The sequence below is a fragment of the Lepisosteus oculatus genome, chromosome 3, assembly GCF_040954835.1.
Source record: "Lepisosteus oculatus isolate fLepOcu1 chromosome 3, fLepOcu1.hap2, whole genome shotgun sequence".
Taxonomy (NCBI): domain Eukaryota; kingdom Metazoa; phylum Chordata; class Actinopteri; order Semionotiformes; family Lepisosteidae; genus Lepisosteus; species Lepisosteus oculatus.
In genome coordinates, this window is record NC_090698.1 from 69,530,137 (window position 1) to 69,551,526 (window position 21,390).

Consider the following 21,390-nt stretch of genomic DNA (forward strand, 5'->3'; position numbering starts at 1 on the left):
AAGCAGCCTTTGTTGATATTATTATCATCCTTATTTATTTGACAACACTGAAACCTAAGAGCTGATCAAAACACGTTGCACACCGTATGAAGGAGGAGACGCACTGTAAATCGGACATTGTCCCAAAACAAAATACATGGTGGCACGGTACAACAGGGCACACCTGTCTGCTCCCGAACAGCAGCCCCAACATAGAAAGACTGGTTCTACACTGGTCAAGACACTGGTCCTGCAGCACAGGTCAAGACACTGGTCAAGACACTGGTCCTGCAGCACTGGTCAAGACACTGGTCCTGCAGCACTGGTCAAGACACTGGTCAAGACACTGCTCCTGCAGCACTGATCAAGACACTGGTCCTGCAGCACAGGTCAAGACACTGGTCAAGACACTGGTCCTGCAGCACTGGTCAAGACACTGGTCCTGCAGCACTGGTCAAGACACTGGTCAAGACACTGGTCCTGCAGCGCTGGTCAAGACACTGGTCCTGCAGCACTGGTCAAGACACTGGTCAAGAAACTGGTCCTGCAGAACTGGTCAAGACACTGGTCCAGCAGCACTGGTCAAGACACTGGTCAAGAAACTGGTCCTGCAGAACTGGTCAAGACACTGGTCCTGCAGCACTGGTCAAGACACTGGTCCTGCAGCACAGGTCAAGACACTGGTCAAGACACTGGTCCTGCAGCACTGATCAAGACACTGGTCCTGTTGTACTGGTGAAGGCACTAGTCCTGCAACTCTGGTCCTGCAGCAGCAGGGTCTCTGTGATTACCCTGGTGTGTCTCCTGCTGTCCACAAAGAGTGCTCAGGCATGCAGTCTGGAGTTTGCAGCAGCATCAGCGATCAAAAAGCACAGGGAGGTCAGCCTGAAAATAGGCTTATAGCTGTTAAATTGAGCAGAGGAGCCGGCGCAGAGCCCAGCAGGGGGATCTCTGGCCTGGACTCACAGCGCAGTCCCTGCCCTGAGGGTGAGCAGGCAAGACAAAGAAGACAGTCCAGCACTCACAGGCGCATGTTCCAGGGGCTATGTGCTGTGGTGTTGCTCCAGTAAAAACACTGTCTCCATTATGGGGACCAGAACCTCTTCATCCCTGAGAGAAGTTGTTTATGGTGGAGTGAATCTCAAGTGGTGGAGTGCATGTGTTTTCATTACTCTTTGCTGTACAAGTCAGACAGCCGTAGGTGTGAAAGCCTTTTGCTCCCCCTCTAGAGTACAATTCTAAAAACAGACAGATAATCTCCCTGAACCACAGACCTGTGGTCTCAAGTGAAGATTGCCTTTCAAAGGGGCTTTTACAGCATTCCCATTTCCATAGAGCATGTTCCGTCACGCCTGCTTAATTGGAAAGTCATGGATCACCACATGTTTTTCACACTGCGCCTCATTTTATTCCCAGACTCCAATGTTTTTTTTTCTCTCCTGTCCTTAACACAGCCCACCTGGCATTGTGAAACCTGGCTGGATGTTCGTATTGCTCACGGAGCAGGAGGGTTTGTGGGAAACTGCTAACCTGACATTACAGCACCGCACGTCAGACACGCGCTCTCGGGGTCTGTTTGCACACGCTCAGCAGCAGCCAGGGATCACAGCCTCTGAGCAGGCTGGCTCACAGCTGCCTTAATAAAGCAATGTGTGCACGCTGGGATTTCCACCAGAAACCTGTTTCTGTGCTGGGTGTGCACATGCAGAACGCCCAGGCCAGCTGAAGGACTCCTGAGAAGTGCAACAAATGAGAGACTGAAGTCTTTTAATCTGACTATCTTCCTACTCTCCACCTCGCAACCTTTGTTCCTCTGCCTCTGGCCTCCTGTCTGTCCCCCAAGCCTGTTCTGCTGCGCCCCCAAAGCTCTGGAGCTCTGTCCTCAAGGATATCAGAGTCACCTTCCCTGAGCGCCTTCAAATCCACACTCAAAACCTCCTTCTTCAGAAAAGCTTTGACTGCATCAGTTCAGTGTCTGCCTCTGCGTTCGAAACCCTTGTTCTTAATTGTTCTAGATGTGTCACCTCCTCTGCTTGTATATCTTTCTTTTTTCTCTCTTACTGTGAACAGCTTTAAGAAGCCTCTTTTAAATGTGCTATACAAAATAAAGTTTATTATAATAATAATAATAATAATAATAATTGCTTACACTTATATAGCGCTTTTTTCTGGACACTCCACTCAAAGCGCTTTACAGGTAATGGGGATCCCCTCCACCACCACCAATGTGCAGCCCCACCTGGATGATGCGATATAGTGCGCCAGAACGCTCCCCACACATCAGCAATCAGTGGGGAGGAGAGCAGAGTAATTAAGCCAATTTATAGAGGGGGATTGTTAGGAGGCCATGATTGATAAAGGCCGATGGGAAATTTGGCCAGGACGCCGGGGTTATTATTATTATTATTATTATTATTATTATTATTTAGACATCAGGGAAGAGCAGCATGAGGGTGGAAGTGCAGGCAGGAAGACACAGTCTCCTGAGGGCATTAGTGGATAGTCCATGGGTAATTAATGCACGAACAGGAAACACAGGAGAAAGGCTTATTCCATATTCTCTGCCCATACTCCTAAATAGAAACTGAAGGGCTGGTGCTAATTATTTTTAATTCCAGGTTAGCCAGCGGAGCACCAGATCTCATTTACAGTGACAGCCTGGAGACCCGTTGAAACGTTATGTAACGAATACGCCCCAGCGTATAACAGGGATCTCAGGCGCCCGGGCTGAGGGAGGTCTCCTTTAGCTCAGCCGGCCAGTTCCCTGTTGCACGATGCCAGAGACCCGGGATCGCACCCAGGCAGTAAGGGACGAACGGGCAGGGGCAGAAACCCCAAGAACCGGTACACTTACAAAAGAATATAACAGCAGAAAGAGCCATCCAAACCCACAAGCCTGCGGTCTGGAGCCCCAGTGCCTTACCCACTACTCTGGCCTATTGCTGTAAGGAGGGCAATCAAGATTACATTCCAGCAACACACGGCACACAACTTGTTACCCGTACCTTTGTATCTGTGCGATACGACATCGGTGTGGAACGCTAAGCAGTTTTGTCAAGGGGTGGGGGGGGTGTGTGTGATGTCTGCAGTGACAGGTGTGTGAAAGAGCACACGGGGATGAGAGGAACTCAGAGGAAGTGTAGGAAAGGGCAGTGGAGAGAGAGAGACAAAGGGGTAGTGCTCTGGAGTGCGATCTCCCTGCCTCCCCGAAGCTAATCACAGCGAAGCAAGGTCACAGGACCTTGGACAGGCCACCCTGGGGAGTCCAAGGCTGTGTCAATAGAGACACTCACAGTATATCAGTATCTCAGCATGCTCAGTGTGCTCGGTACGTCTGCGCTCTCAGTGCGTCAGGATTCTCGGTATGCTGGCATTCTTAAAGGGCTACGGGCACATCGCCGCCACTGCTGTGTCTGTCCTCTCTGGGCCTGTCTTTCCAGCGGCTCAAAGCAAGCACGTAGCCTCACTCCCTGCACATCAAGAAAAGACACAGCAGACCACAAAACAATCGTGTGCAGAGGTGCACATCAGAGGTAAAGTGCAGGTTTGATCTGCTGAAAGCTCGGCACCTGCTATTTTCTACTTGCAGAAACCAAAATATTCTGTCCGGCATCCTTAGGATTACTTATGTGATCGTTTAATTCACGTATCCTGGGGCACAATCCTACCCTGCCGTGCCACACAAAATTGAATCGAGTTGCACTCAGCAGCCAGCTCAGAAAATGGAAACTACTGTTTCGTAAAGAATGTTGTCTACCTACTTAGCTGATGCAGGCCTCCTGCTCTCATGTAGGTTTGGCAAGTACAGGAGCAGCCATTCAGTCCTCTCAGCATAGCAGGATTCTCAGTGTTGTCTGAGTTTTGTAAGCATGTTGGCTGTTTCAAAACCTTCAGCACGACAGCAGGATTACGATCCTCTAAACCGATCGGGTTGGATCTGGGAAACTCAGCCTGGAATGCTCCAGTCAGTTCTTTCTGGGGAGCTCATCACAGGCTGGGCCTGATGATGGTACTCTTTCTTCTGGACCAGAATTTCCATGACACAGCTCATTAGAGCAGGGCTGAAAAGGCTGGCCGGATTTCACTCCGGGCTTGCACTGTCTGGCCTGCCCGTATGTCCCCCTTCATTGAAGTGGGTTAATGAATTGCCCTCTTCTCCACCAGATCAGCTGTGGTGGTTGTGCTGGCACATCATTTCTTCCCTGTGTCACCCGGGTGGGGGCTGCACTTCACTGGGGGATGAAGTGGGTCTCCTCTTATATGTGGGATCTTTGGGGATGAAAAGAGCCACATCAACGCAGAAGTTTTTTTTTCTCGGAATTCGATTCTAACTACACAATTCTTAATCAAGTCTTGTGCCATTGGCTTAAAATTCACACGATCTCATGTGCTATTGTTCTCGTCAACCTGCTGTCATCCACCTTCCTGACACACAGGCTTGAGTGCATAATGTTTCCGACTTGAATTTCCCCACTATGCGTGGACCCCAGATGAGCTTGTCCTGCTCACTGTCGGTCAGACAGCCTTAGATTTTTCAAAACGTGTTTTTTACACCTTTTAAACCAGGGAGTTTTCTTATAGCACCTATCTGATGATCTGAGAGCTGAAACTCTGATGTTGTGAGCAGCACACCTGCAGTTTTGCAGTGTTCATATCTGTAGAGTCCTGCTGCATGCTGCTCTCTAGGCCCAGTGTGGCCAGTCAGAAGTGTAGCAGCCCTGCTCTGACTGCAGGTACAGCCCTGACTGGGAATACAGGAATGAAGAGGATGATCAGGGTGGCAGCTGCATTAAGTCAGCCTGTGTGACAGGAAACAGGCAGGCTGATTGTACCGCCTTCATCACAAGATCCCCCTTGTTTGCCAGCACAGACTCTCACCCATTCTTTCAGGAAATGTTTGCATTTCTACTGCCCATTTACAGTCAGTAACTCCCCTCTTTTCTTCCACAGAAAGGAAAGTGAAAATAGAGGCACAGTTCATTAACCCAGTTTGATTTGCGCCAGCTCTGGGCATCGGTTTCTCCTGGTATGAGACTGCGGAGTGCTAATACTCATATTGACATTGAGATTTAGCCCACTAATAATTTGAGGTCCACGAGTCTATCTGTGTATAACAAGCTTCCAACTAAACAAGATAAACAGGTCTAATTGCCTGTTCTTATTGGCAAACATTCTTAACTTTCTTTCCTGCAAAGCTGTAACCCTTTTGTAAAGCTGTACACAGTGATCTAAACCGAACCTTATCAAGGCACTGAAGAATTCTTGCTTTGTGGGCAGAGGGAAGCTTTGGTCCCTGCTCTGTATTTGGTTTATTAGGATCAGATTCAATGCCAGCAGCCCTGACCATGTGACTTCCGTGTGTTAATAGGAGCAGGTCCAGTGGGAACGTGTGCAGGATGCTATAGAGCGCTGTGTGCTTGTACAGTGTGTTATACAGTGCTGTGTGCTTGTGCAGAGCACTACACAGTGCTGTGTGCTTGTGTGGAGTACTACACAGTGCTGTGTGCTTGTACAGTGTGTTATACAGTGCTGTGTGCTTGTGCAGAGCACTACACAGTGCTGTGTGCTTGTGTGGAGTACTACACAGTGCTGTGTGCTTGTACAGTGTGTTATACAGCTCTGTGTGCTTGTGTGGAGTACTACACAGTGCTGTGTGCTTTTGTAGAGTACTACACAGTGCTGTGTGCTTGTGTGGAGTACTACACAGTGCTGTGTGCTTGTACAGTGTGTTATACAGCTCTGTGTACTTGTGTGGAGTACTACACAGTGCTGTGTGCTTTTGTAGAGTACTACACAGTGCTATGTGCTTGTGTGGAGTACTACACAGTGCTGTGTGCTTGTACAGTGCGTTATACAGCTCCGTGTGCTTGTGCAGAGCACTACACAGTGCTGTGTGCTTGTGTGGAGCACTACACAGTGCTGTGTGCTTGTGTGGAGCACTACACAGTGCTGTGTGCTTGTGTGGAGTACTACACAGTGCTGTGTGCTTGTGTGGAGTACTACACAGTGCTGTGTGCTTGTGTGGAGTACTACACAGTGCTGTGTGCTTGTACAGTGCGTTATACAGCTCTGTGTGCTTGTGCAGAGCACTACACAGTGCTGTGTGCTTGTACAGTGCGTTATACAGCTCTGTGTGCTTGTGCAGAGCACTACACAGTGCTGTGTGCTTGTGTGGAGTACTACACAGTGCTGTGTGCTTGTACAGTGCGTTATACAGCTCTGTGGGCTTGTGTGGAGTACTACACAGTGCTGTGTGCTTTTGTAGAGTACTACACAGTGCTGTGTTCTTGTGCAGGGTGCTATATAGCCCTGTGTGCTTGAACATGGTGCTATATGGCTCTATGTGCTTGTGCAGGATGATATTGAGCTCTATGTGCTTGTGCAATGAGGTATATAGTGCTGTGTGATTGTGCACAGTGCTGTTGAGCTCTGTGTGCTTGGGCAGGGTGCTACACAGTGTTGTCTGCTTGTGCAGTGTGCTATACAGTGCTGTGTGTTTATAGGGCACTATTGAGCTCTGTGTGCTTGTACAGAGTGCTATACAGCTCTGTGTGATTGTGCAGGGCGTTAGACAGTACTGCTTTGCTGTATGAAAGACATGCACGAGAGGTCCATTGTAAGGATAATCAAACTGGAAATGGGTGAGGGGTCGGGGCTGAGACCTGAGAGGTGCAGTCTGGTGTCATCCCACAGTGCTTGGCTTCAACGTTGTGCGGAGGACACTGAGACTCTGCTCCAGGAGCCCTGCAAACCACCGCAGCTAATCCCATCACTGCTTCACTCAAGCAGGTCTATGAAGGCTTAATTACTAAACAGGGCTGGTCGATTGCGGAGCTAAGTAGCGGAATATTGAGTTCACAGTGCTGAGCTGCAAGCTTCCCCAGGCTTTGCCTGGCTATAAAAGCAGAAGGAGATTTACGAGGCAGGAACTACTGTACACTGCCACTTAGTGCACTGAGTCTGCCGGGCAGTGCTGGTCCGTGTGGCCCAATATCAGTCCAATCACACCCCTTCTACTGCAGTGACACGATGCCTGGCTGACACACCTCATTGTCCTTACGGGCTCAAACTGGAGAAGGATAACAAGACACCGCCTGGAAAGTTTGAGCACACCGTATGTTTTTGCTTTTCCACCTTTTGCTGTTCACGTTGGCCTTTCTCAGTTCTTTTAAACAAACTATTGGGATCATTTCAGGGTGAATGGGTGCCCCTTTTCAAGCAATACCCCCTTTTCAAGTGTGCTACTGTGAAAATCACAAAACTGCCGGGCTGTCCTTGCGCTAGCCTCAGGGAGAGAAGCCGAGAGCAGCCCTTATTGCTCACTGTCCCAGTTTTCCGCTCTCCCAGCGGGATTCCAGGCCAATCGATTCCTAACAGCCCGCAGGTTCCGTAACCATTTTTCCCTTTTTATCTCCTCGTCGGCAGTCTGGCGGCAGAGCTTGTTTGAGCAGACCTCGGTGCTGATGACCCCCGCAGGGAGCCGGGGATGGGGCAGAGCTCACTGTGGCTGACCCTGCCAGCGCGACAAGAGACTTCCTTCTCCGCTGATGTGGAATAGCCAGTTGTGGATGTTTCACATCTCGGCTCTGCGCTATACATACGCTGTACGTGAGCTGCATGAGACTCCTCCCACTCTCCCACCTTCCAGCCACTCATCTGTTAACAAATGACAGGCAGTCCCGCCCCATACTGAACGCGGAGCACTGATTGGAGGAGGGGTGCGTCCCTCATTGACAGCACTGCATGGCTGCAGGAGTCACTGCGTCTCTGAGAGCCGGGACCAGACCTGGCCAACGAATTCCTCATTTGCCTCGCCAACATGTTAGGAATCCTGACCACAGTAGGTTAATGACACGACCCAGGCTCCTTTACTGTTTCAGCAATCCATCGCGCTTCCCGCGTGCAAATTCAGCTCCCCCGTCCTGGTCCGACTCCAGGAAAGGCAGACGGACGAGCACAGAAGGGTCTCAGAAGCAGAGCTGGCGAGACAGACTCCCCTGGCCTTCGGCCGGACCAGCGGCGGCTGGCACAGAGACTCGTCTGTCCACCCATCGGGCACGTCCCGACAGCTGCTGCTGCGGTCCCCTGGCACCCTGGCCAGCGTGGGGCCCAGCACAGCTCAAGGCAGCAGGGCCCGCTGGGCAATGTGCCGAAGGACGAGGGGGAGGGGCGGGCTCACCAGAGCTCAGCTCCTTCCCCCCCATCTTCCAGCAGCAACTGCAGGGATTGAAGGCGACAATCTAGCCAGGGAGACGAGATCTGAATGGAGCAGAACGTACGCATGGAAAGTAAAATGCACATTTCGGAAACGTGGCTACTTTACTGAAGACACGTCCCATTGGTCTTGTTCTTTATTAGATTAAGAAGTGGGTCAGTCCCTGATAGGGTGCTGCTTCGCGTTCTGTCAGTGTGTGTCAGCGCAGGCATGTCATCTAGGGTCCTGCGGGGACAGCAGGGCCACGCAGAGCTCACTCTCGCAGTGCCGCCCACTGCACGCTTCACACGAGACCCACGATGCCCTGGGATCAGTGATTTCTGAACAGTGTGCAGTAGAGGCTCTGACAGGACCAGTGATTTTCACACACCCTTCAACTTCACGATCGCGCCTGCTGAGAAGCGAAACTCCTTTTTACCCTGGAATTCCATTTCCATCTCTTTGTGTGCGTGGTGTGCTTGTCATCTGGGTGTAACAGCCTGACTAGCGTGCACTCTCTTTGGCCATCTCCTCTCTCTCTAGGGGTTGAGCCCAACAGCCAGTCCAACAGCAGGAACTCAGATCTCTTTTAGATCACAAAGACCAATGATGAGAAGAGGCTTGTCAGCCCCATCAAGATCAATGGGCTCTGAAACTGCAGGTTGTAAAGGACACAGATCTCCCAGGCATGCCATCTCTTCCTTGAATTCTCATGCTGGAAAGGGACAATTGGATTGAATAGACAATCAAAGCCAAGACACATGATTCTGGGAGGTGGAAGAACTCCCAAGGAGCTCCTGAAAATAACACACAACAGCTGAAGCTCCGAACAGCTGATTCTGGGAGCTGAACCCAGCATCCTGAAGCTCTGAGGTGGAAACGTTACCTCGGTGCCCCAGACAGCAGCTATCATAGAGGAAGAGGTAAAACCCAAAATGTTGTGCTGCTCATTCCTGTTTTTGCAGCGTGAAATTAACTTTCACCTGTTCCTTTACAGCTATCCTCGAGTGGCCACCGGAGGGCACGGGGGCGTGGGCGGTGTGGAGGTGGGCTGGGGCAGTGGGTGTGTCGTGATTCTGCTTAGCGACTTCCCAGACAGTGGAGAGTAAAGAGGAGGATGAAGGGAGGGGCGCAGGAAGAGAACAGGGCGGCCATGTCACGTGCACTCAGACGCTCACCCTTCTTCACCCAGAGCTGCGTCGTGAATCTATTACAGTGTGCACTGCCCTCCTACGGGGCTGCTCTGTCTGGGTCCCCAGGGTCCACAGGAGGCTCCCTCTTTGTTCCAGCCCAGTTTCCCTCAGCGCATGGAAGGTGCCACATTCACAACTCTTTAATGGATTACTTGTTATACAAAGAAAGAGGGAACATACAAATCAAAATAAGTCAACCCAGTGGGCTTCTTCAGAAAGAACAGCAAAATACTGTAACGCGGCATGCCAATATCGCTCCCCCTTGCTTCTGGTGACATTCGAGGTGTTATGGAAGGCACAGAAAACTGACTAGGTGTGGCCTTTTTCTTGCTGTGACCTAAGCTTTGAATTAAGGCCTTTCTAAAGGTGACCTGATCAGGCATTGTTCCACCTGGACCTCGTGGGGTAAACGTGCACCTGACGAGCTTTCGTGTGTTTGGCAAGTTGCAGTGTCTCACTGCACAAGCTGAATTGCTGGTCAGGGGTCTTAAAACAGAGGGGCAACTTTTTGTGAAAGTACGTAAGCTATAACTATGGTATTCTCATTCCAGAAACTGTTGCGTTGCTTTTTTCCATCAGTATATAATGTAACGCATACGGCCGACGTTACAGGTTGTGCGAGCCGGTTGCCAGCGCAGTGACGTCACCGCCCTTCCCCGTGAATAGCAGGGACCTGAGCCGCCAGATCTCCCTTTAGCTCAGCTGACTGGTTCCCTGTTGAGTGACGCCAGAGACCCGGGTTCGAGCCCCAGCAGTGGAGGGCCGACCTGAGGCGGGAGCGGTGAGGGCGCGTACCCACATGAACCCGAAAGAGCTACAGTACAAACTGAAGGGCACTGAAGTGGCAATGGCATGCAATTCCATTTAAAACCAAGAACACCTCTTTACCCAAAGGGTTGTGGGAGCATGGAACAAGTCTGGTACCTATTCAATTATGGAATTTGAATTGCTCATTAGGAACGAAAATCTCAGTATCCTGCTTAATTGGTCACTAATACAGTGATTAATTAAAGAGCAAATGCAGTGCATTATTGAAAATGTAATCAGGACTTTCCTGGCACTGATGTAAATGTAGGTTTGGCCATACTCTGTTGCAGCCTGGTATCGATGGGGCGGGCCAGCAACATGCACCACAGCAGACGTGCAGATCAGGGCTAAATCCTGTACTTCACGAAAAGCTTCAGCATTAGGTGTAACTGTGGTACTGGGTAGTGAGTCACGCTGTGTGTCAGCAAAAAAGTATTTGCCAAATGGCTCCTTCCCAGAAACAATCCCTCTGTGTTATTGAAAAAAAAAACAATTAAAATGATGGTCGATTTGCTCTCCTTTAAAAAAGCTTCCTGTTTCCCTTTGCATAGGCCCAGTCAGTGCCATCTCACTGGTTATTTGAAGATGTTGACCACATCCAAAACCCCACAATCATAATGAACAATATTCTTTGACTGGCTGGCTCTCAGTCCTTTATCTCCCAAACTGGATCACCTCATCTCTGATGATGGTGAACCATGTACACTCTAGGGTCCATGACAGTGCTTCTCAATACCGGTCCTGTGGGTTGCGTTCCAAATGGATCCTATTTTAAACTTTTTTTTTCTGGTTCCTCGCTGGTTTAGACTTTTTTTCTGCACTCAGACCTTAGAAATCCAAAATACTAGTTCAACTACATCGTTTCCAGTGCCTTAAGCATTGTAAATTTTACGCAGTCTCTTGATGTCTTCTCAAAAATTGTTCTTCCTCATTTCTGACTACACAGCTCTTAACGTGTTGTCAGTTGCCGATGCCCAGACAGGTGGGTGTCACGCACTGTATCAGACTCTACCACAAAGAAGGGGTTTTATTTTTCCTTCTGCTTCTGCTTAATTTCAGCCCACACACCTGAATGGAAGCAGGAGCTGGCACAGGGTTGAAACCAATTACTAACCCCATCTGACTTATTAAGACCTGAAAGAAAATCTAATAAGAGAAATAAAAGCTGATGTCAATTAGCCTGCGATTACGACAGTGCCTGGAGCCCAAACCAGAGGTCACAGCACTCCTCCAGGACCAGGACCGAGAGTCACTGACCGAAGATGATCTTGCTAACTCCCTGAGTTGTCCATTTCCTGCCCCTCACGCTCCCCTCAGGGGGACGGGAGACGATCCTTCAAGTTCGCCAGCTGCCGATCTAATTACCTCAGCTGCTATTTCAAAAGGTCTAGTTTCTTCATCGTATAATTTTCTCCCGTTTAAAATTAGCTCCTCTCCCGTCACTGTGATAGGGGATGGGGAATTAGAAAAGTTAGATGAACTAGAATCAAAAAAAGCACCTGGGAGGCAGTCTGGGGCGTCACCTTCTCATTTCTGAAAAACCTCAAAGCTGAAAGCTTGAAAGGGTGGCAGCTGATCGTGTAACTGCGAGTTAGTGCGGAGAATATCCACAGTGCCACGCCAGCAGGGCCCTGATACTTTCTGTAAGGCGGCACTTTGAAGTGTGGGTGACTAGTGTGCTTTCAAATAGAGCCGGTGTGTCTAAATTGGTGTGTCTTTCAATTACTGTGAAGTCATTTTCCATGATGATCAGCAGACAGTTATTATTTGCCTCAGCAATGCGCCTGTGAAAAATATTCTTTTAAAATAACCAGGCGGGTGTGGCATAATGACAGAAAAAATAAGGAATCACACTTACCGTGCCTATCTGTAGGCTGAGCCTTGTTTAGAATGACAGTTTACTGTTTACGAGGCTTGGTTCTGCCTCGCCTGTGCTGAAGGAATCCATCTGGCGGGGCTGGGTGGAGCTTTAGGAGCCTCTGAATCCTGATTGGTTGCTCTCTTCCCTGTGTATCAGGGCTCAGTGGAGCTGAGCATGTCGCAGGAAGTGATGTCACCTCCTTTAATAAAACTTACACAATGCTGAATTATCTGGTGACGTAGGACCTCGTGTTTTGGTGTTGTACAGTCTGCCCCTGTTTAGGGCAGGGGTTCCCCGTCCTGGTCCTAGGGACCCCAATGCCCGCTGGGTTTTGTTCCACCTGAGCATCCAATGAAATAATTGAATTCTTGATAAAAGTAACAACAGAGTTAATCCGAGCTCTCTGTTTGTGTGCCCTTGCTGAATGTATACGTGAACTACTGCATTTATTACGTCACATGAAAACGTCTTGCAAACCAAGTGACTTGTGACTACGATGAAACTCAGCAGGTGTGGGGGTCCTCGATTCGATTCCCAGCAACGGCTGTTTGTTCCTGCTGAGCTTTCGGTTACCCACGCTAATTCATTTCAGTTTTCTAATTGAGGCCATTGTTTGCAATTTGATTTCAGTTCCACAAAGCTGACTGTGCTTCAGTAAGAGCCCGGAGCTAAGGAGTGAGTTTCAGAACGGCCCTCATTCAGGTGTGTCAGGTGAAGTCTAAACTACTGGACTGAAGCAGGAGGAAAAACACTGACTCACTGGGGCAGCGTCTGATACAGTGGCCTTCTGGCCTGTGCTCATCATCAACAGATCACCTGTAACAAGCAGTGTAGTCAGAAGTAAGGAATACATTTCTTAGTTAGCGAGTTACAGAGATTGGACCGCAAACAGAAAGTTGTGGGAAATAATGCCCTTTAACTGGGGTATTTCTGAACCCAAGGACTGAGTGCAGATAAACCAGTCCGCAGATCAGTTACAGGCACCAGTCAGCACATGTGATTGAGAGTCCTGCTGGGAGAAAAACCAGCAGACAGCAGACAGAGGGGTCAGGATTAGCACTGAGAACCACTGGGCTAGGGAGTGGGGCTGTGTCTGCTCGGAGCTCATCGAAACCCAAGCAGGACCAGAGCAGAGCTGTGCCCATCACACACAGATAACATGTGACATGTGATGAAAACATCACAGATTGTTTTCAAGGTAAGAAGGCCAGCCGAATTACATTTTACCTCAACAGAGAATCTCGGACAACTTGACAAACATTCTCCTCTATCTACTAAAACCCACTTCTCAATTCCCTTGCCATTCTCTGTGTTGTAAACTTGTGTGTTGCCCTTTCATTTCTATTTTTTGAGTCCCTTGTTTTCTTAGGAAAGAGGAAAGAGGCTGATTTGTCTGGGTTTGGTGTGTTTTGCGATCTGCCTCTCGAAACATCACACCCACCCACACCTCCAACCACAAGCCAGGCATTGTGTGGAAAGCACAGAGTTTGGAACGCGTTTCCATAGCGCTTTAAAATTAGAAGTTTTTTTTTTAAATCAGAAGATATTTCCAGCCTCAATGTTGACACCTTGCTGATAACTGCTAAGGCTGATGACTGTCAGACTTTCCAAGTGTGACATTAACAATTAATTCAGTCTCAGTTGCACTCTGTGTACTCTTTTAAATACGTTTGTTTAAATTGTAAGGCAATTTCTTCCTATATTCACTCTGCTATGGTGCTCTCCGTCATCCCTGATGCTATGGCTATCACTGTCAGAGAAAATATCGTCTGTTGTTTCATAAAAGCTGTGATCAACTTCAAACTGATTTCAGAGCCGCTGCTCCAGAAGGAGTTGTGTAGTTTCGGTCTCTGTTTTCCAAGATTTTGTGAAGGTTTATGAAGATTCCCCCCAAAAAGTGCTTTTAGAAGACAGCAGCATTCTGATGTAAGACTCCTACGTTAGGCTGATGCCCCTGGATCACCTCCAGTGAGATTCAGACTGTAGGCTGCAATTCCTTTCCCCACACAAGCTCAGCACTAGCTGGGTCTCGCGTCTTCAGTCCCGAATCTCACAGAACGTGGCCGTCAGGACAGGCCACAGTTACAAGGGACAGAAACAGCTCCTTGACCAGCAGTAGAAGCCAGCTGGGCATGCTGGGAGCACCGGAGGCACAACACTGTACAAGTGCAGACAGTGTGATGTCAGCCCCCATAATCGCCTGGGGAGCATGACCCTTTACACCTGACAAGAAACTCCTGCAAGAACCAGCAAGCTTTTACCTGGAAATGGGGAGGAAACTTGAAACGTTCTGGGTGGAGTGTGAATAATTTATGGTGGTGAGCTTTACTGGATTCTCTCTTACTGTATATGTCCTCCTCCCTGTCTTCTCTCATTCTCTCACCCCCTCCTCCTTCTCACCTTCCTCTCTCCTCTCTCTCTTTACTGTCTCCCTTCTCCTCTCCTCTCTCTCTTTACTGCCTCCCATCTCCTCTCCTCTCTCTCTTTACTGCCTCCCATCTCCTCTCCTCTCTCTCTTTACTGTCTCCCTTCTCCTCTCTCTTCTCTCTCACTTTACTGCCTCCCATCTCCTCTCCTCTCTCTCTTTACTGTCTCCCATCTCCTCTCCTCTCTCTCTTTACTGTCTCCCTTCTCCTCTCTCCTCTCTCTCACTTTACCGTCTCCCATCCATTCTCCTCTCTCTCTCTTTACTGTCTCCCATCTCCTCTCCTCTCTCTCACTTTACTGTCTCCCTTCTCCTCTCTCACTTTACTGCCTCCCATCTCCTCTCCTCTCTCTCTTTACTGTCTCCTATCTCCTCTCTCCTCTCTCTCTTTACTGTCTCCCATCTCCTCTCTCCTCTCTCTCTTTACTGTCTCCCATCCCCTCTCCTCTCTCTCTTTACTGTCTCCCATCTCCTCTCTCTCTTTACTGTCTCCCATCCCCTCTCCTCTCTCTCTTTACTGTCTCCCATCCCATCTCCTCTCTCTCTTTACTGTCTCCCATCCCCTCTCCTCTCTCTCTTTACTGTCTCCCATCTCCTCTCTCTCTTTACTGTCTCCCATCTCCTCTCTCTCTTTACTGTCTCCCATCCCCTCTCCTCTCTCTCTCTTTACTGTCTCCCATCCCCTCTCCTCTCTCTCTCTTTACTGTCTCCCATCCCCTCTCCTCTCACTTTGCTGTCTCCCATCTCCTTTCCTCTCTCTTCCTCCTCTCCTCTCCCCTCTCCCTGTGTCTCTCCCCCTCAGTTTCGTGCCCTCCTCTCTCTCTCACACACACACACAATCACGGCTGGTTACAGGGTGGGTTGCTCAGAATGCCCTCTACACACTCCACTAATGGGGTTTCTTAATTCTAATTTAATTAAACCCACACTGCCTGCTTTAAGCTGTGTGGGATTTTATTAAAAGGAAATGGGGGAGCTGAGAAGTAAACAGAGACTCAGTGTGTGGGTGTGTGTGTGGGGGGGTTTACAGGGAGAGCCCCCTCCATCATACAGTCTACACACAGGAATAACACTATCAGCCTGCCTGCCCTGGCCTCTCCTACTGATAGAGGTCCTAAACATGTTTCTGTATGAAGAAACAACGCCCTGCAGGATTTCTTAGGTGGCTTATTACAATGGATTACCAGAGGTTCCTTCGAACAGGTCCAGACCTAAGACAGACTGTGTTAACAGACTAGCCAGTGACATTTCCATTTGGGCTAATCCAAAACTGCTGATCTGCTGAACATCCAAAAGGGTCCAAGTGAGAGGAGGCCCACCCCTCTACAGCTCCCCAGACAGCGCTGGTTGTACTGGGAACAAACCCCACAAGTACGAATTCCCCTTCAACCCCCCCCCCGAAAGAGACACTTTACTGTCACTCATCACACTTAATCCGCATGTCTTTGGCAGGCAGGAAGAAAGTGGAGCAAAAAGCAAAAACTCCTAAACAAAATTTGCAGAGAGACCATGCAAGCTCCACACAGACAGGTAGGCCAAGCCAAGCTGGAATCAAACCCAGGGCCCTGGGGCTACGAGGCACAGATGCCAACCACTGTGGTGGGCCGCTCAGATGTAATTGGCAGATTGAGGGCTGCTACCACAATTTACAAAGACTCAGAAGATCTCAACAGATGGCACCAACACTGTACAAGGGGCAGTGTGACATGACAGAATATTGTTAACCAAGCTGAATGCAGTGAGTAATCTAAGGCAATGTTTTTCCTATAATAACTAGTGATCTATTGCGTTGCCGCCCAGGATAAAACAGAGACAATGGCAATTCTGGCGAAGGTTGGTGAGCAACATCGTGTTAATCTGAAAATCGAATCTGCCTTAAATGTGCCAAGTTCACTCAGTACAGGGCGTTCACAGCACACGACATCTTGAGTTGCTGGCCATAAGCAGAAAAAATAGAGACACTGGCGTGTTCCCATAATCACACAGCTTCGCCAAACTGAAGTGATCAGCCTTGATGTGGAGACAACTTGCGAGACTGACGCTGAAAGAGAGCAGACACAAACACAGCAGGATCTGCTAGCCTGGCCTTGTGTGACTCCTAGGGCCTGGCGTAAATATTTTGTGCTGAGGCTGATACAATATGTATACCACTAGCAGAAAAAAAAAAGTTGTGGGGAAAACTATGTGATGAAAAGCGACATGAAGCTCAGTAGAACTGTGTAACTGGCCAGGCAGTTGGTCGGATGGCTAAAATCCAAACCCCTGCTCTGCGCCGGAGACCTTTGTGCTGGAATGCCTCTGCCCTTATCTCGGTGGCGGACCACTTCGAAACAGATTGCTTTAGCGCCCAGACCCCACCGACACCGTGAAGGACAGGTTACCTCTGACCCAGCTGGAGCAACCAGTGAACCAACAGAGAGAGCCACGGGGACAGAGAAAGACCTGTTAGACGTGCACAAGAGGTTAAACTCAAGTTCAGCCAAGATTCAGGGAACCCAGTCGAACCAGCTACACTGGGCCTCAAACAGAATAATATATGGGTGTGTAGTGGTATACCGTGTTCCCTGATGAAACACCTTGTAATAGGAAAAATTTTTACGTAAAGGGTTGTGGGAGTATGGAACAAACTACCCAGATATACTGCTGAAGCCATGTTCCGGCTTCTTTCGAGGAACAGCCGGATAAGACCCTTATATCTAATCAGCATCCAAATGAGCAGAACGGGCTTGTCCTCCTTTTGTTCATGATCCTTCTTATATTCCAAACAAGATCTACCTAGCCAAGCTCTGACTCTGTGACGTCAGTCGGGCTACTGAACTGGGCGAGCCAAAAAGTAAAGAATCCGACGCAGAGACAGTGACGGAGAGGAGTGGCCCGACCAGCTCCGACCACAGCAGTGCCTATCCTGTGGTCCCTGTGCCAGTCGTGTCGATATCGGCACGGGCCCCGCTGGGCCTTCAGGACCACACCTGCAGAGCACGCCGTGTCAGGATGCGAAACCGCCCGTCTGAGAAAGGAAAAACAGCCTCCCCCCCCAGAGCAGATCCGGAAATATCGGCCGGAAAAGGGGCATGCGGAACTTTCCCAGGCTCACCGCGAGTTTATTTTTTTAAAGGAGAGAAACGGAGAGCAGGCCCAGCAGGGGAGGGGGTGGAAAGTTCAGAAAAACGCACCCTGACCCGCGACCCCAGTCGCCAAGATCTCATCTGCTGTTTCCCTGCAGCTCGGCTTCCTTCTGACGAACCCCGGCGATGAGACTCCAGTGTGCTGCTGGGACCGCGGTCAGGACTGATTGCCAGGGAGGCTGAGAATGGCCAGAGTCGGCTCACGACGCAAGCATCAGGAAAGCCACTGGTACCACCAGCAACCAGAAGACCCCCTCTGACAAAAAGAGCTGCAGAGAAATGCCTGTGGGCTTCACAGAGCAGCAGACACCCACCAGAAGCGACCTGTTACAAGAGCTGAGCTGTCCGGTCTGTTGGACCAGAGAGAGCTTCCCGAGGAAAGCCCTGCTTAGACTGAAGCCACTCAGACACCTCCACACCAAGGTGATTTGATTGCTCAGGTAGGAGCCACTCAGATGGTGTTTTATAAGAACAAACTGGAACGTCTGGGACTGTAAGGGCAAAGGAACACCTGAAGCTTAAACACCACCTTGTGGGAGGGGGCATTAAGAGGCATTAAAAAACCTGGTTCACTTGGGATAGAGAGGGCAGGAATTCTTCACTTAATGTTTTTGTCAGTCCTAATGAACTACCTTTAATGACTTTCACTACTCAGGCAAAAGCAAAAACAGTGCATCACCTCTCGCCAATCTATTGCTCCCTATCCTCACAGCAAACCCAAATTTAAACGAGGGAACGAGCTTCTCGTGTAACTGTGAGGCCCAGGATCAGAACTGAACAAATCCAAAGTGGCTGCACATGGTCCATATGTGCCAGGAGGCCTGTGCGCCAGTTCAGGAACATAACTGCAACGCACCCATGAAGAATGCCCCTTTGTTCAATTTCATTTACTGCTTCTTTGCAATGGTTGCACATGGCTGGGAATATATAAACAAGAGCCGAGACTTATATTCCCCACTCTGCTATTTCAACACCACTCTGGAAGATGCCCAGTTGTGAATGACTCACCATTATCCGCAACTAAACAAGAGTAATATCAAGGTGACTTTCATTGGCTCTCTCCATCGAGTCTCAAGGTTAGACCGTCTGAAACTCACTTTTCGTCATCCAGAAATTGTTCCCTCAAATCCTGTTAAAAAGCGCAACACATCCTTCTTCCATTTACAACACAAATTCTTTCCTTTACTGATGCTGAGAAATTAGTTCACGCTTTCATCTCCCCAAGACTAGCCTATTGCAGTGCTCTGCTTGCTGGATCACCCAAGAACTGGCTTCAGAAACTACAGTCTGTCCAGACCTTTGCTGCTGGAGTGCTGACCCAGTCTAATCAATCCAAACAAATTCTCTCGCTGGTCTATCAGCTGATCTCTCCAGCTGTCTCCTGTGTGCCTTCATGAGATACTACACCCAGTCCTCCCAGTCTGCTCCTTCCATCAAGCTGGCTCTGGGGTCCTCAGCGTTGCCAGGGCTTCACATCATACGCTAGGACCCCGAGCCTCCTCACTGGCAGACCCCTGGCCTTGAAGCGCTCTTCCTGACCATGTTAAAACCACACACCCTTTGCAGATGCTTTTAAATTGTGCCTTAAAACCACTTGTGTTTGAAGGCCTTCGGTTCCTAGCATAATTCTTTGTTTTAATTTAATAATTTATACATTTTATATTAATCGTTTCCTGCTTCTGTACCTTTTTCTTTTGTATGTATAAGTTATTTAAAGTGCCTTCAGAACACTCTGATTGAAAGGTGCTCGGCACGAATTCAATTGACCGTTTGGCTCATTGGTTGAGCGACTGACCGGTTGACCCTATCGACCTTTCGGATTCTTCCCTTTGCCTCCTCAGAGAGCCCTTTGGGGAGACTCTTTGACTTCTCTGCCAAGTCAGGACGACCTTGCTTCGATCCAAGTGGGAAAACACGGCACAAACGGTGTCCCTCTGGCCAAGTGAAAAAGCTGCGCCGAGTCTGGTCTTTTCCTTGCGGAGATCTCGGCCTGGGCAGGACCAGCCGGACTCTGGTCCTCCTGTCAGCTCTCGCACAGTGTCACACTCGAGCCGTCCAGCTCCAGCATCAACAGCCCGCCGACAGCCTCTCACACTACCGGCGCGAGACAAACATCCTGTGGTTTCAACGGGGATAGACTTTCATGGATGTAACTCGTGCTTTTCTCTTTTTTTTTTTTGCTGCACACATTTAGCATGCAAAAGACAGAAGGACACAGAGTGGGCAGTGGGCAACGGCCACCCCCTCTCCCCCTCTCTCCTCCCCCTGTCCCCCCCCAACAAAAAAAAAACAACAACTTGCGTTTCAGGGGTTACAGAGGACATAGGGAGATATTGCCCAGCACAAAGACATGGCTTCTTATACAGCTTCCAGCTGCGCTCGCTGGCAGGCGCCTGTGCTCCCGAGCTGCAAGGAATGTTTGGTTCGCAGCAAAGCTGGGAACACACAGTTGCCAACACAATCCCCACTCCATCAGCTAGCAACGAATTCCATGGGTCCCTGGCTTCACCCACAGAGCCGAATGGCTCGAATTCCACAGCTGATAAAGCTGCAGATTCAGACCTCACTACAGCACAGACCTGGTGCCGTACAGCAAGACCCCGACTACCAGCCTCATCATGACGGTCCCGGGCAGAACTGTCAGAAAAGCCGAGATCCCAGACCCCAGCTGCCCACCTCCTTTAAAAACCTACAGTAGGATATGCATGACATTAAGCGTGAGAGAATGTTTCTAACGTGCGCTTTTCCTAAGCAGGCTCAATACATTTAACACAGGCAAGGGGTTTTCTTTTGCAGAGGTCTCGAAAGAAGAAGTCACCTTACGCTCTCAGCGGCAGATTGGCGCTGCTCGAGGCAAAAGAAACAGACAGCTAGGTGGAGAGCAGGTCAGACCCAAACGGCAGGCATATCTCCCTTCCTCCCATTGCAGCTACAGCAAGTCCGATATCGAACAAGAGAAAATGTAAAAATGCAAATCTGGAAAAATACCTTTCCTTGTTTTCAAAGTGGTGGCTTGGAGAGTGGACTTGAATTTCATGTTGGCCTCAAAAGATATTACAATGCCTGTTAAATTGAGTATTTCCCTATGCTAAATGGAGTACTGTTGCATAATTAACCTGAATAAGAATAAGAGCAAAAGTTCACAAAGTTTATTTTTATGCAAAATACAGTAGGTATGCTTATTCAACTCCCTGGAAAACAAGTCATATATACAGCATCATTCGCAGTGATTCTCCTGAATAAATCAGTAGCATTCGTGGGCTTTTCTCTAGGCCTGATCAACGGCAGGAATGGACTGCTGGTCGTATTAGTTTAACACATCACTGTTAAGGTGTAATGGATCCATTTCAACTCTCATTTCTTTCCATTCCAGAGCACTTTTATAATCCAACCTGCATCCCAGTGCCCTGGTAAGTCATGGGGAACCACTTCCTGTCTGGCAGAGTGTGTGGAGGTTTGAGCAATGACCATGAGGGAGATGAAAAACTCAGACTCCATGGACCAGTGCCTCTGATCCTGCCTGCATAAACTCGAGATTTGGGAACAAGGAATAGGAGATGCACAGTCTATTGTGGTCAGTCTGAACAACTGTTTCCCCCAGGAAAAAGATACTGGGTTTAAAAAAACCCTAGAAATTTTAATTTCATTTCTTAACAAAATAACCAGAATAAACATCCTACCTTTCTATCTGCACAACGCACAGCTGCAGCAGCTGGAGGGCAGCGGCTCCTGTCTGGAGTTGTTAAATCCAATTTTCAGGGCACTTACAGTATGAGGAAGATCTTTGTGTGGACTTTTTATTTTTC

General features: G+C 49.1%; 1 protein-coding gene across 4 annotated transcripts in view; it reads right to left on the minus strand.

The window, feature by feature from the left end:
* Positions 1-21,390, minus strand: part of rhobtb4 (Rho related BTB domain containing 4) — a 78,232-nt gene that overhangs the window by 52,789 nt on the left and 4,053 nt on the right. The window contains exon 1 of one of the 4 annotated variants that reach the window (XM_069187470.1): positions 12,032-12,121. The exons of 2 other annotated variants lie outside the window; for them this stretch is intronic. The gene's annotated coding sequence lies outside the window, so the exon portion shown is untranslated. Of the gene's footprint in view, positions 1-9,351; positions 9,435-12,031; positions 12,122-21,390 lie in introns of those variants that run through there. One more of the 4 variants, XM_069187471.1, reaches the window with a different exon arrangement.